The 16307-nt window shown below is 40.7% G+C and overlaps 1 long non-coding RNA gene across 1 annotated transcript; it reads right to left on the bottom strand.

The window, feature by feature from the left end:
- Positions 1–8360: 8360 nt before the first annotated feature.
- On the bottom strand, positions 8361–16247 carry LOC118528014 (uncharacterized). The gene is made up of 3 exons (XR_004913402.2): positions 16012–16247; positions 11802–11912; positions 8361–11420 (listed from the first exon to the last, which is right to left on the bottom strand). It is a non-coding gene; the product is annotated as an uncharacterized LOC118528014 (long non-coding RNA).
- Positions 16248–16307: the final 60 nt, after the last annotated feature.

Raw genomic sequence — 16307 nt, 5'->3', positions numbered from 1 at the left:
TGCCTTTTCCTAAGTTGTTGTCAAACTTTGTGCATGGTTTTCATTAAAAAAGAGAAAGAAAAAAATGTGTTCTCTTACTCCTTTATTCTTCTAGTCATTTCCAAACTACATCTAACAGTCTCCCAAAATTTTTTTGCACAATTTCTAATTTTCTCAAAATTACTTTTCTTTGTTGCCTTGAAGTTATTTATTATTGAGCTGTACTTGCTGTGTTCTGAACAGCATGTTAATTTAAGTAGAAAAAATACAGTTTTTTGGCAGTCACTTCAAGGTTAAAGCTATTAATATTTTTTTTAGTTGGCTGCAAAAGAAATCCTAAGAAATAATTTAAAGAACATGTCACTGTGGCAAAGTCTTGAAAAGAAATCCATTTCATGAAATAAAAGCATGTTTTCCCTACTTGAGGTTTTCAAATTTTTTAAAAAAAAATTCAGACTGCAAAAGCAAATAAAGGAAATAATTCTAAGCCTTAGAAATGGTTTACTCAGTAAATGTTTGCTTAATCCTAGGGTTGAGCCAGGTACTATCCCGGGCACTGGAAATTGTACAGAAGAAACAGGTCCTAATCTTCAAGAAGTCAGGAATTGAGAGGATGGGGTTGAAGGGAATAGAGAGTAATTAAGCAAATTATCATAATGTGTTGAAGTTTTCACAGAGAAAGAGATGTTACAATGATACTGTGTTACAAAACATCTTGTAGAGATTTGCACAGGATTCAGAAAGAAGGGAATGGAGCCTAACCAAGGGAGCTTGACCAGATACAGTGTCCCAGAGACAGGGATGCCTGAGCCCGACGCTGGAAGAACAGGAATTCTCCAGAGCGTGAGATAAATACTTAAAAGAGAGGGAGCCACAAAGGTAAAGGTACAGGTGGGTGACAGCATGGCGCATTTGTAGAACATCTATTAAGAACATCTATTAAGTAATGAGAATGACAGATGTTGAAGCTTGAGAAGGAGGCAGAGACCCGATAACCAAAGGTCTTAACTGCCATTCTAAGGAGCTTGAATTGATTCTGAAATATGGCACTGATGAAAGATGATATGTAAGGGAAATTGCTCTGACAACGTACGGAGAATGAGTTTAGGAGGTTGAGGACAACGAGCAGCTGGAGCCTAGAAGTATGGGCTGTTACAGTAACTTGAATGATTGGTAAACGAGGCTCTAAACTCAGGCAGGGGCAGTGGAAGCGAAGAATATGTAACGGGTACTAATGCAGTAAAATATGGCATGGTTTTTACAATCAAATAACTGGAAGAGGTGAGTTAAGAAGGAAGGTAGGTTGACTCCCAGGCTTCTTCCTGGTTAACTGGATGGATGATGGTGCCATTCACTAAGCAGGAAATACAGGAGTGAACAAGTGTGATTTGGCACATGTTAAGTTGATCGTTCGGGTCCAAAAGGGAATTTTGAGTCAGTAGACTAGAATTAGGAGTAATTAAAATAGAGTTGGTAGTCAAAACCATAGTACGTGAAATTGGTCAGCAGAGTACAGATTAGAATGAGAAACAAAGGGGTCACAGATGAAACTCAGGAAAACATCAATACATAAGGAGTTGGTGAAAGAGGAGGAATTGAACTAGATGAAAAGGAATGGCTCTACAGCCAGAAGAGTGATGCCACTGAGCCCAAGGAGAAATGAATGTCAGATGGTCCAGTAGTGTTAGGTGCCACGAATCAAGTGAGGAGTAAGCTGGAATAGTAACCAGGAGGGTACTGGAGACAACTTCAGTGATTTACGGTGAATGGAAGCCAGATTGTTCTAGTTTGGATTGTTACTAGGAAGGTGAGAACTAGTGGGCTGTTTTAGACATGTTTCAAGAAGCTTAAAGGAAGAGAAGAAAAGAGGGCTGTATTTAGAGGGGAGAAAATGATTTCTATGTTAATGGGACAACTGTATACACATGCTGAGGGTGAGTTAAAGAAGAGATCATTAGGTGAGACAAATTTTCTGCGATGTTCTAAGGGAATTAGGGTTAGAGCACAGGTGAAGAAATTAACCTTACCTTAGGCTGGAGGGAAAAGCCTACAGAAAGATGGGAATGCAGATTAAGTTTCTGTTTGATTTGGAGGTGAAGAAATTTCCTCCTGCTGACCTTCTGTAAAGCAGGAGAAAGATGTCATTTTTTAGAGATGTTAATTATATTAGCAATTTTGGGGTCTTTGGGTGCCTAAAATATGTTAATGAGTTTCGATCTGTGATTTGCAGATGTTTTTAGAAAGTCATGGCTCTGAGTTCATTCTATATTCTCGTGTCAAAAGCTCCACTTTTATCACTTTTATATGTCTGGCACCTGTGTTACTTTTTTTTTAAGAAAAAATGTGCTTGTGAATTAGAGTTTAGAAACTGTTTAGGAAAGGGGGGGGGTGCCTGGATGGCTCAGTCGGTTAAGCGTCTGCCTTCGGCTCAGGTCACGATCCCGGGGTCCTGGGATCGAGCCCTGAGTTGGGCTCCCTGCTCAGTGGGGAGCTTGCTTCTCCCTCTCCTCCCCGCTTGTGCTCTCACTCTCTGTCTAATAAATAAAATCTTAAAAAACAAAAAAACTACTTAGGAAGGGGAAGAAAGAATGCTTTAAGAGTGATAAGCCTGAAGAGAGACTGGAAAAAAATGTTCAACAGGTGTGTGGAGGTAGATGGAAAGGCATTCACATCAGAGGCATCAGAAGAAAGTTTGTGCAATGATGAGGAATCATGAGAGGACAGGATGTGCTCACCGTACTACTGTAGGAAGTATTTTTTAAACTTCATTTTCCAATTATTTGTTACTAGTACATAGAAATACAACTGATTTTTATATATTGACCTTATATCCAGTAACCTTGATAAATTCACTTTTTTCCGATAGCTTATTTGTGTATTCTTTTGGATTTTCTGCATATCATCATCTGTAAATAATGGCTAACTTATTTTTTCTTTTCTACTTGTAATAGCTTTTAAATTATTTTCTTACATTATAGTACTATATGGCACAAGCCAGTGCAATGTTGAATACAAATACTAACATTCAGTGTTTTACCATTTAATGTGTTACCTTTAATTTGTGGTTATCTGTTATCAGAATAAGGACATTCCCTTGAATTCCTAGTGTGCTGTGAGTTTTTTTTTTTAAATCACAAATGGTAGTATTTGGGGCGCCTGGGTGGCTCAGTCGTTAAGCGTCTGCCTTTGACTCAGGTCATGATCCCAGGGTCCTGGGATCGAGCCCCGCATTGGGCTCCCTGCTCCGCAGGAAGCCTGCTTCTCCCCCTCCCACTCCCCCTGCTTGTGTTCCCTCTCTTGCTGTCTCTCTCACTGTCAAATAAATAAATAAATAAATCTTTTTCTAAAAAAGGTAGTATTTTGTCATATTCATTTTCTGCATTGGATCAAAATGACCATATTATTTTCTCTTCATACTTTATTTTTTAAAGATTTTATTTATTTATTTGACAGACAGAGACGTCGAGAGAAGGAACACAAGCAGGGGGAGATGGAGAGGGAGAAGCAGGCTTCCCACTGAGCAAGGAGCCCGATGCGGGGCTCCATCCCAGGACCCTGGGATCATGACCTGAGCTGAAGGCAGACGCTTAACGACTGAGCCACCCAGGCGCCCCTTCTCTTCATACTTTAATAGAGAAGTACATTGATTGAATTTTTATGTTAACCAACATCACATTCCTGAAATAAATCCTACTTGGTCATAATATATCATCATATATGTGTATGTGTGTGTAAGATCAGGTTTCTTCCTTAATAAATAGAAGTCTGAAGAATTGACCAAGACTATATTCTAAGAATTCAGAGCAGAATTGTTATCATTCAGATCTGAAGAATGGATGGAATCATAATACCTGGAGAGGAAAGAAAAGGCAAGGACAAGTGTCCTATAGGAGCAAAAGACTCAGAGGGAGAGTGAATACAGCATCTGTAGGGACCAGCAGGGAAACTAGCCTTGCTGGTGTAGAGGGCTCCTGATAGGATAAAACAAAAAATAATACTGGAAATGAAAGCTAGAATTAGGTTATCAGAGACCCTGAGTGCTGTCTGAAACTGTAAGAGCTGGGGTATGATCCTTTAGATATTAAGTCACTATTTATATCTGAGGAGCAAATGGTCAATTTGAAGACTATGTTGTCTGTTGGGACTGAAGGATGATGTGGTAATTTCTGGCTTGTGAAACTGGCTGAAAGACAGGTTCTCGGGAGTAGGCGTTGGGAGAGTCTGTGAAAAATGTTCTCAGTGCGCAGCACAAAGAGAGCAGAGGGTCGCTCCATTCTTGGTCCCGGACAGTTGTCCTGGTCTTACGTCAAATGCCACAGATGACAGAACGCTCAAAGCTGACCTTGTGACATTTTTCAAAATCAAGGTGCAGTTATACTTTCAAAATCAGAAGATACAATCCAGTTAGTATTGTAGGCCAGTATGTTTCAGGTTATAAATCAAGTGTGTCAGGAATACATTTTCTAAGAGCTATAAGAAAAAGTTTTTCATTTTGAGAGATAACTTCCTATTGGAAGACCGGACGAAGAGTCAAGAGACCTGCATATTTGTCTGCCCCCATTCTGCTTCAAGTTATATAGTCTCTGGCCTTTTCAACTCTACAAATTCCACTGTGTTGTTTCATCTACTGCATCTACTTTCTTTATGGTTCCTAATGGTGTAGATCAACTCAAAATTTTATATTTCTATCTTATGCACTTTTGTGTAGAAATGTTGAGATGAGCACAAAAAGAACTACAAAGAAATCCTATTTTCATCAATCAAATTGTTAGTAATACTATTAGCACATATTGTTGGATAAAATAATTAAATTATACATTATGAACTAAAAATTTCAACCTAAAAATGAATTGTTGTAGGAAGATGGAGTAGACAGATATAATTTTCCCTATTTTCCCCACTAAGTACACCTAAAAACTCATAAAAAGACTGAGAAGTGGAGAGAAGATAGGTCAGGTAGTTCACGAACCTCAGGAAAAGAGGAATGATGTGATTGTGGGGTTTTTTGCCTCATATGCCCCAGACTTGGAGCTGAAGAAGCAGAAACCTAGACAGACACACAAAAATATTGCAAAGCCCCAACAAGAACCTGCTTTCTTTATAACCAAAGGGCCAAGAAAGGGGTACCCCTAGCAAGACAAAAAACTCTTAGACATTAACCACTCTACTCTAGCCAAACAACACAGAAAAAACTGGTCCTGTCACTACCCGCACCAGCAAAGGCTGAGTGGGGAGCCTAGATGTCCCCCCTGCTTGTGAGGCTGTAAAAAGAGCTCATAGAACCCTGCTGGGTGGTGTCCGAAAAGCCCAAGTGCTAGGACATGCATCCATGCTGGCTGGCAATAAACACCCCACTTTCTCAGCAATGACAGTGGAGACCAGGTGGGGCACCTGGACATTCCCCATTCCCACTCAGTATTAGTAAGAGAGCATCCCCTCCCCCTCCCTTCTGGGGTGGTATCAGAGGACGCCTAGTGCAGAGCCGGAACTTTTACTACTGCCCAGCAGTAACGAGGCCACAATCCCACCTCATGGTGTCACTGGAGGCCAAAAGAGTAGGAACAAGGCACTCTAACCCCTCAGCCAGAATAATGTCAGTGAAGGCCTACTGCGGAACTAGAAATCCCACTACCAAGCAATAAAAAGGAGACCCTTACCTCCTTGGGTATTTGGTGGTGGCGGGGGCAGCAAATGGGGAAATAGGGCTTCTACCCTCCATGGCCATAATGAAGTAGCACCTCCGCTTCCTTTGCTAGAGCAGTATCAAAGCAAGCCAGGTGAAATAGAAGGTTCAAATAAGATCCAGAGTTTCACAGCAATATTCAAAATGTGCAGGATTCAACAAAAGACTCACCAAACCAAATCATGACCTGAGCCAAAATCAAGAGTTGGATGCTTAACTGACTGAGCCACCCAGGTGCCCCCTTTTCTGTCAGTTTTTGCTTAATGTTTTTAGTGCTCTGTTATTAGGTGCATTTATATTTTTAATTATTATACCTGCTTTTCTCATTAAGGGCTTTAATGCAGAATATATAAAGAACATTCACAAACAGTCCCCCCCCCAAAAGATCTGACCCTTCACTTAAGAAGATACACAAACGTCGATTAAGCACATAAAAAGCTATTCAAAATTGATTGTTGGGGAAATGTAAATTATAACCACAATGAGACATCATCACACACACACACACACACAGCCCAGAATGCCTAAAATTTAGAAGACTGACAATGCCAAGTGTAGACAAGAATATAGTACAATTAGAACAGTCACACATTACTGAGAGGAATGCAGAATGGTTCATCCCTTGAATTATTATATATTCTTAATGGAATGGCTTTTTCATCATTATAAAATGTCCTTCTTCATCTCTAGTAACATTTTTGGGGGGGGAGAGAGACAGAGGGAGGAAACAAAATTTACTCACATAAATTTCCTATTTGAAAATTTATCCCCTGGAGATGTAATCATTGGAAATAAAATAACTTTTGGATTGTTCTTGTTGCACTTTATTTTTCAACGTTGGGGCACGATCTCACAACCCTGACATCTTGACCTGAGGCGAAATCAAGAGTTGAAGCCTTAACTGACTGAGCCATCCAGGTGCCTCAACATTTTTTGTTTAGAAGTCTATCTTGTCTTTTACTAGTATAGCTAGTCCAGCTTTATTGTGATTGCTCTTTGCATGAAATATATTTATTCATCCTTTTATTTTCTATCTATTTGTATCTTTGAATCTAATGTGTCTCCTGTAGACAGCATATGGTTCAATCTTTTTTTTTTAAATCTAGACTGACAATCTCACCTTTTTTTTTTTTTTAATTTATTTATTTGAGAGAGAGAGAGAGAGATCACGAGTAGGGGGGAAAGGTAGAAGGAAAAGCAGACTCCCCATTGAGCAGGGAGCCTGACACGGGACGTGATCCCAAGACCCTGAGATCACGACCTGAGCTGAAAGCAGATGCTTAACCGACTGAGCCACCCAGGCGCCCAATCTCACCTTTTGAATGTGTTGTATTCCATTCACATTTAAGGCTTTTATTGACATAGTTTTATTTACAACTGCATTTTAGCTTTTGTTTTCTGTATGTCTTATGTAGTTTTTGTTCCTCTATTCCTCTTTTACAGTAAGCGGAAATTTTACAAAATAACATTTTAATTTCTATGATTTTTTTCACTATAATTTTTTAAATTTTTTATTGTTATGTTAATCACCATACATTACATCATTAGTTTTTGATGTAGTGTTCCATGATTCATTGTTTGTGCATAAGACCCAGTGCTCCATGCAGAATGTGCCCTCTTTAATACCCATCACCAGGCTAACCCATCCTCCCACCCCCCTCCCCTCTAGAACCCTCAGTTTGTTTTTCAGAGTCCATCGTCTCTCTTGGTTCATCTCCTCCTCCGATTTCTCCCCCTTCATTCTTCCCCTCCTGCTATCTTCTTCTTCTTCTTCTTCTTTTTTTTTAACATATAATGTATTATTTGTTTCACAGGTACAGGTCTGTGATTCAACAGTCTTGCACAATTCACAGTGCCCACCATAGCACATACCCTCCCCAATGTCTATCACCCAGCCACCCCATCCCTCCCACCCCTCACCACTCCAGCAACCCTCAGTTTGTTTCCTGAGATTAAGAATTCCTCATATCAGTGAGGTCATATGATATATGTCTTTCTCTGATTGACTTATTTCGCTCAGCATAATACCCTCCAGTTCCATCCACGTTGTTGCAAATGGCAAGATCTCATTCCTTTTGATGGCTGCATAATATTCCATTGTATATATATACCACATCTTCTTTTTTCAAAGAAATGGAACAAATAATCCTAAAATTTGTATGGAACCAGAAAAGACCTCGAATAGCCAGAGGAATGTTGAAAAAGAAAAGCAAAGCTGGCGGCATCACAATTCCGGACTTCCAGCTCTATTACAAAGCTGTCATCATCAAGACAGTATGGTACTGGCACAAAAACAGACACATATTATTAGTGGAACAGAATAGAGAGCCCAGAAATGGACCCTCAACTCTATGGTCAACTAATCTTTGACAAAGCAGGAAAGAATGTCCAATGGAAAAAAGACAGTCTCTTCAACAAATGGTGTTGGGAAAATTGGACAGCCACATATAGAAGAATGAAACTGGACCATTTCCTTGCACCACACACAAAAATAGACTCAAAATGGTTGAAAGACCTAAATGTGAGACAGGAGTCCATCAAAATCCTAAAGGAGAACACAGGCAGTGACCTCTTCGACCTCAGCTGCAGCAACTTCTTCCTAGAAACATCGCCAAAGGCAAGGGAAGCAAGGGCAAAAATGAACTATTGGGACTTCATCAAGATAAAAAGCGTTTGCAAAGCAAAGGAAACAGTCAACAAAACCAAAAGACAACCAACAGAATGGGAGAAGGTATTTGCAAACGACATATCAGATAAAGGGCTAGTACCCAAAATCTATAAAGAATTTCACTATAATTTTTAAAGTTGTTTCTTTAGTGTTTCCTCTAGGGCTTACCTTCTACATCTTAACTTACTAAACTCAGCTTCAGATTTATTTAACTTAGTTCCAGTGAGATATAGAAACATTACTCCTATATAACTATTCCCCTTCGCCCCTTTTTATGGTGTTATTGTTAGATATACTACATCTATAAATATTACAAACCCAACAAGTACATTGTTATAGTTATTATGTAATGTTATGACTTTTGAAGCTGAGAAAAGAAAGGAGAACAAGTAAATATTTATAGCTTTTTGTATATTAACCTCATTATTTACCATTTCTGGTTTTCTTCATTCCAGTAAATAAAAAGCTATTCAAAATTAATTATTGGGGAAATGCAAATTATAACCACGATGAGACACTATCTCGAGTAATATCCTTAGCCCCGAACAGCTTTGCTTCCATCTACCTTCTTTGTGCTGTACTGACAAATACATATTTCTAAATGTTAGGCCTGACAATACATTACCTGCATACTGCTTTATATTGTTACTTTGTAAATCAGTTAAGCAAAGGGTAAGAAATATGAATATATACTTTTATAATTACACAATTACCTTTTCCAGCATTCTGTTTTATCATGCCAATTTAAATTATCATCTGAAAAACTTCCTTTAATGTTTTGCAAGATGGGTTTGGTAGGAACAAATTTTATTTTTGTTTATCTGGGGTTGTCTTTATTTTTGTCTTCATTTTTAAAAGATAGCTTTGCTGAGGGTTGCCTGGGTGGCTCAGTCGGTTAAGCATCTGCCTTCGGCTCAGGTCATGATCCCAGGGTCCTGGGATCGAGCCCCGCATCGGGCTCCCTGCTCAGTGGGGAGCCTGCTTCCCCCTCTCCCACTCCCCATGCTTATTCATGTGTGCTCTCTCTCAAATAAATAAATAAAATCTTAAAAAAAAAGATAGCTTTGCTGAATATGTGATTCTTCTTTGACAGATTTTTTTTTCCTTTGAGCTCTTTGAATATGTTAGCCCACCGCTTTGTAGCCTCCATTGTTTCTGATAAGAAGACAGCTGTTATTCTTACTAAGTTTCCCTCCTAAGTGATGAGTGATTATTCTCCTGCTGTATTCAAGATTATCTCTTTGGTTTTGGCTCTTTGTATTTTTAATATAATGTATCTAATTGTGGATCTCTTTTAATTCATTTTACTTGGAGTTTGTTGACCTTCCTGACTCTGTGGGTTGTTGTTTTTCAATAAATTTTGGATATTTTCAGTCACTATTTCCTCAAAATATTTTTCTGCTCCCTTCTCTCCCCTGGTACTGCCACTAAACATATGTGGGTGTGCTTAACCATGACCTACATTTTCCCTGAGTCTCCTTTCATTTTTCTTTATTCTTTCTTCTCTCTCTTTCAGATTACATAATTTCTGTCCATCAATCTATTTTCAAGTTTGCTAATTCTTTCTTTAACTAGTTCAAATCTGTTAAGACCCTCTAGTAAATTTTTCATTTTGATTGTACCTTCCAGCTATTTTGAGGTCTTTTTCTGTTTAATCCAACATCTATTAACAGGCAGTTTCTGGGGCCTGCTTATTTCCCAATGTACATATGGGGCATCCTTTCCTGTCTCATATTTTTTGTTGGAAACTGGACATTGTACATAATGTGTGGCAATATGGTAGATAATATTGTGGCAAATCTGAGTACTTACCACTCCCACAAGATCTTTATTTCTATTTGCTGGTTTATTTTTTTAACTGGCTAGATTATTTTAGTGAACTCTACCCAACACAGTGTTAAACCTCTCATATTGCAATTCAATGGGTGCAACCCTGGCCTCTCAAACAGAAGTGGGATCCAGGTTTAAATGACTTTAAGTCCCATCTTTAAGTCCTAGATCTGGTTCAGAGTCAGAGCACCACTGTTGCTGGGGCCTGAGGTCTCCAAGCAGAAGTACAGAAAATGGGTATAGATGTGACCAGCCAGGACCCAAGGTTCCCAGAATCCATCCCAGTACTTGGGTGTCCTCAATATAGTTTTTTGTGGGAGGGACCCCAAACTGACCCTCAGGAACATAGAAACGGGCCAGGCCTGGAGCTGGTCCTGGGAAGTGGGACATGGCCATGTGCACAGGGAAGAGTTATATGGAACAGACACTTTCAGGGCTGGGTTAGGTGGCCCAGACCTCTGTCCCTGGATTACTGCCTCAAGACTTGCCTTCCATAGGGGCCATGGCCACTCTGAACAGGCTGGCAGCAGAATCCCATGGCGCCACTGCTTTGAGCCCAAGTTGTTGAGGAAGAACCAGGAAAGAGAGGCAGGGACAAGCTCAGAGTGTTAAATCCTTTCCAGTCTCATGCAGATAGGGCCATGGGCAGAAGCTGGTCTCATAATTCTCCACCCTGCTCAGGGCACAGTGTGGTGGGCCAGCCCACGCTGGTCACTTAAGGGCCATAAAGTCGAATATAGAAGAGACCTACCTGAGGAGATATGTTCCTCCCAGTTCTGGCCCAGCATCTGCTGCAGGGCTTCTCCATAAGGACAGGCCAGGGTTCACTTGTTGGCCGCATGTAGTCAGTCCAGGGTAAGTCCTGCAAACTCACCAGCATCTGGGGACATTGTTGCCAGCTCTTCTTCATGGCCCTGGGCTTGGGCACAAAGCAACTGTCCTTGTCAGGATGTGATTCTTGGGCGCCTGGGTGGCTCAGTCGTTAAGCGTCTGCCTTTGGCTCAGGTCATGATCCTGGGGTCCTGGGATCAAGCCCCGCATCGGGCTCCCTGCTCCGCAGGAAGCCTGCTTCTCCCTCTCCCACTCCCCCTGCTTGTGTTCCCTCTCTCGCTGTGTTTCTGTCAAATAAATAAATAAAATCTTAAAAAAAAAAAAAAAAAGGATGTGATTCTTCTTCCTTGACTCAAGATGAAACTCATTTCCAAGTATTCCCCATTCTTGTAGGAAACTCTGGATTTCCTGATCTCTCCAAGGACTGGCCTGGAAGGACCAGAGAAATGTGGATGCTCTTTGGCATGACTCACTCCTGATATGTGAGTGGTTTTCAGAGACTCTCCTTCTATGCTGATAAGGCCCATATATGCCTTTATGTCTGCTGGTGGGCGATGAGAAATCCTTAAATGGGAAGGTCAGGAACCAGCATCACTGGGCCAAGTAATGTCCAATCCCCATACTCATAAACCTGTCAGGAAGCATCTGTGTGTCTGGATATTATTCAAGTTCATGAATGAAAAAAATCTGAAAACTGACTGAACAAAAGGATTTTAACTAAGGAATTCCTGGCCTGGAACGGGGCTCTTCCTTTGTTTTAGGGAATGTGGTACCTGTCCTTGCAAGGGGCCTCATTTACCTTCCACTCACCAGGATTCTGTGGGCAAAGACAGGGCTCCAGGTACCCAGAGTCACGCCTATCATCCACGGAGTTGCCCTGTGGGCCAGGATAGGAACTTAGGGCTGGTGAAGGTCCTAAGGCTAGGGTGGGAAATATGGAGAAAAAGAAAAGTGGCTGTTAGATTATTGTGACCAGAAGGCTGCTCTTGTCCCAGAGTTTCTTTTTCTTCCTTTGCTGCCTTAAGATTTTTAATATTTCAGTTAACATAATGCCCTAGGTCCATCCATGCTGTCACAAATGGCATGATCTCATCCTTCTTTATGGATGAGTAATAATCTATTGTGTTTATATACCACCTCTTCCTTATCCATTCATCTATCAGTGATGGACATTTGGGCTGTTTCCATATCTTGGCTCTTATAAATAATGCTGCAATAAACATAGGGGTGCACATATCTTTTCAAATTAGTGGTTTTGTTTTCTTTGGGTAAATACCCAGTAGTGGGAATATTGGATCATACGGTATTTCTGTTTTTAATTTTTGAGGAATTTCCATACTGTATTCCACAGTCGCTGCACCAATTTATATTCCCACCAAGAGTGCACAAAGGTTCCTTCAGTCAGATTGAGAAAGACAAATACCATATGATTTCACTTGTGTGTGGAATCTAAAAAAAAAAAACACATGAATAAGCAAACAAGCAGAATCAGACCAATAAATATAAATATAGAGAACAAACTGATGGAGGGGAGTGGAGAGATGGGCAAAATGGGTAAAGGGGAGTGGAAGATACTGTCTTCCAGTTATGGAATGAAAAGTCACTGGAATAAATAAATGGCACAGCATAAGGAATATACTCAATGATAAGGTAATAGGATTAAATGGTGACAGAAGGAGCTACCCTTGTGGTGAGCACGTGTGGTGAACAAGGGTAAAAACTTGTCAAATCACCGTGTTATACACCGAGACTAATGTAACATTATGTCAGCTATACTCGAGTTGAGAAAAAGAAAAAGACTTTTAATATCTCAGTGGAGTCACCTTTTTTTAATTAATTTAAAAAAATTTTAAATTTAATAATAAAAGTTATTTTAACATGAGGCAATCTATTAATGTCTTACCTGCGAACCTGTTAAAATATGGGAAGTCACAGTATTGAAAATAATAATCTAATGTTCTAGGAAGTAAGCTAGAATCATGTCATTTTTTTTTTTTAAAGATTGTATTTATTTATTTGAGAGAAAGAGAGACAGAGACAGCACGAGCAGGAAGGGTGGGAGGGGCAGAGGCAGAGGGAGAAGCAGGCTCCCCACTGAGCAGGGAGCCCGATGCGGGGCTCGATCCCAAGACCCTGAGACCATGACCTGAGTCGAAGGCAGCCGCTCAACTGATTTTATTTATTTTATTTGAGATTTTATTTATTTATTTATTTTATTATTTTATTTGAGAGAGAGAGAACTTTTACTTATTTATTTATTTATTTGAGAGAGAGATTTTATTTATTTATTTGAGAGAGAGAGAATGAGCAGTGGGGAGGGGCAGAGGGAGAGGGAGGGAGAGAGAGAGAGAGAGCACAAGCAGGGGAGCAGCAGAGGGACAGGGAGAAGCAGACTCCCTGCTGAGGAGGAAGCCCGATGTGGGACTCGATCCCAGGACCTGGAGATCATGACCCAAGTGGAAGGCAGACACTTAACCGACTGAGCCACCCAGGCGCCCCTAGAATCATGTCATTTTAAAGTAATAAAGAGTCCCAAGCTTCCCCTTCTGCCTGTGATGAAAGCCTAAGATCCAGACTTCCAGCACCAAATGAGTAAAGAGCCAGATTAACTATATGAAATGTAACAATAGGAGAACAGGACAGTGTCTGGAGGCAGGAACCAAACGACAGGAGCCCCAAGGCTGCCCCAGCTCAGAGCCTGCAGAGCTTCCAGGATGCAGTGAGGAGGGGATCCAGGCAGAGTGGGGGTCCCCCTGAGTTAAGGAAACAGGGATGATAATTTGAGGAGAGAAAGGCAGCCTCGGGTCCAAGTACCAAGGAGGTACTTGCTGCAATGAGGGGCAGTTGAAAAAAAATCAGAGGAGTCCAATGGGAGTTTGGTAAAAGAATCTGTTAGCATGACTGGCCCAATCTCTAAACAGTCCCTTTACCTAAATTTTTAAAGAAGTTTCTAGTCTTTTTAAAAATGTCTAATTGGGGTGCGCCTGGGTGGCTCAGTCAGCTAAGTTGCCAACTCTCGATTTCTGCTCAGGTCATGATCTCAGGGTCATGGGATCGAGCCCTGCATCAGGCTCTGCATGCTCAACAGGGAGTTGGAGCCTACTTTAGATTCTCTCCCTCTCCCTCTCCTTCTGCCCCTTCCCCTGCTTGTGTGCTCTCTAAAATAAATAAATAAATCTTAAAAAAAATATCTAATTGGCATTGTGAAATTATATGGCTTTTATGATACCAATTCTTTGAAATGTTTAAGACTACTTCATAGCCTAGCATGAGGTCATTTTTTTTAAAAAAGTGTAAGAAAAATGTGTTTTCATTAATTTTTGAATGCAGTATTCTATATGTCTATTCATTAAATCAAAGTTGTTTATTTTGCTCTTCAGAAATTCTGTATCTTTAGTGACATTTTGGGGGGAGGGGTCAGCTTTTCTACCAGTTACTGATAAAGACGGGTTAAAAATACCTCTGTAATGGATTTGTCAATTCTCCTGTCAACTTTTGCTTTATATATTTTGAAGCTACATTGTTAAATATGTAAGATTTCATTAATATTTTTTCTTGGTGAATTAACTTTTTATTGATATGTAATTACCTTTCCTATTTCTAGTAATATTTTTTTCTTAATGTGTTATTTTTTATTTAACTAAATGTAGCCACATGAATTTTCTTTGGTTAATATTTGCCAGATGTATCTTTTCCCAACATTCTACTTTTAAGATGTGTGTATCCTTGTTTTAGCATATAGCTATGTTTCTAAAAATGTAGTCTTACAGTATTTTACTTTTAATTGGAAAGTTCAGTCCATGTGCATATCTAGTGATTACTGATAGACCTGGATTTATTGCTACCATCTCCTTATGTATCTTTAATTTGTCCAAATTTTTGTTTCTGGGTTTTTTGCATATGTGGTTTATTTTATTTTATTTTATTCTATTCTATTTTACTTTACTTTTTATTTTTTTGTCCTCCCTCTCCCCTACCCCATTCCCTCTGCCTACTTGTTTGAAAACTGCACACTCTATGTTGTGAGTTTTATCAAGGACCATTTCTCTATCAGAGCAACTATGATGAATATGTTCATGTAGTTTCTAATGTAAGAATGACCTGTAATGGTGGAGAAACTGGTTCAAGGTATTTGTCTTACTGTAGAGACATATTTTTACTTAGTTTGGTGCTATCTGGGTTACTTTAGCTTGATTAAATGAATTGTGAAAACTCATATTTTTCAATATTTTGCAATAGTTCACACAACTCTCAAGAGGAAATAAAGTTAGTTAAATGAATTAAGGCACTAGTTAAAAATAGTAAAGAAATATTTTATTCAGTACTACTGCAATAGGGGAGAGAGGCTTCAGTAAAACTGAACTCAACTCCCAATACAGCAAAGACGTAAAACTGAACTCAACTCCCAATACAGCAAAGACGGCTGGGGATTTACAGGAACACAGTAAGGGGATCAGTGGATGGAAAATTACCAAAAGGAGACAGCAAGTTGGGGGATTCTTGTTAGAGGCAGGCCAAGGACGTACACATCAAGAGCAGGGGATACGGAAATTGATCAGATACCAAGAATGGGGTTTCTACCTAAACTGACTTGGCAGGACTCTTGCTAAAACCAGGGCACCGCAGGCCAGGATTGGGCCCAATGTGGCCTAGGAGAGGAGGACTCAGAGGAAACTCAAGTTTGTGGTCCCCTCTCTGTCACAACTATAGAAAGAGGCAGAGAAAATTAGCATTTATCTTGATAAAAACAAGTATCACAATCTACGCTACCATACTGATAAGTCCCGAATGTCACGTATTTCTCCAAGTTCCGGCGACAGACAAAGCTGAACCAACTCTGGCCACACGTTTAACTAGACGTTGCCGCCGCATTCTACACCGTGCGACACTGAGCACCTAGCGCAGCGCCCGACACCGAGCTAGCGGCGGGGGGACAGTAATCACCGTTCACGGAGGGCCCACTCCGTCCACGGCACGACTGTGCAGGGGACTCACCTCACAAGAGAAAAGTGAGGCTTACTTAAGGCGCTCTGCCCCTTCTCCCCTCCGCATGGGTTAAGCACCGACAGGCTCTAACGAGGAGGGGCTTCTCTGGGGTAGCCGGGGTAAGGTCGTCACCCGGTCCCCTCCCAGCTTCCCAAGACAACACCCGACAAACGAAGCGCAGCCATGCTGGAAGCCCCCACGGTTCTACGGTTGGGATCGCCCCGCCCTCCCGCGGGCTCGCGCCTGCGCACTCCGACTGCCGCGCCGCGCCGCGCCCCTGCAGCCTTGTGGGAAATGTAGTCTGGCGCCCAGGGCGTAGGCGCCGGGCAG

This window comes from Halichoerus grypus, chromosome 2 (genome assembly GCF_964656455.1).
Source record: "Halichoerus grypus chromosome 2, mHalGry1.hap1.1, whole genome shotgun sequence".
NCBI classification, from domain to species: Eukaryota; Metazoa; Chordata; class Mammalia; order Carnivora; family Phocidae; genus Halichoerus; species Halichoerus grypus.
The sequence above is the reverse complement of the archived record's forward strand: the minus strand, read 5'-3'. Positions and strand labels throughout refer to the sequence as shown.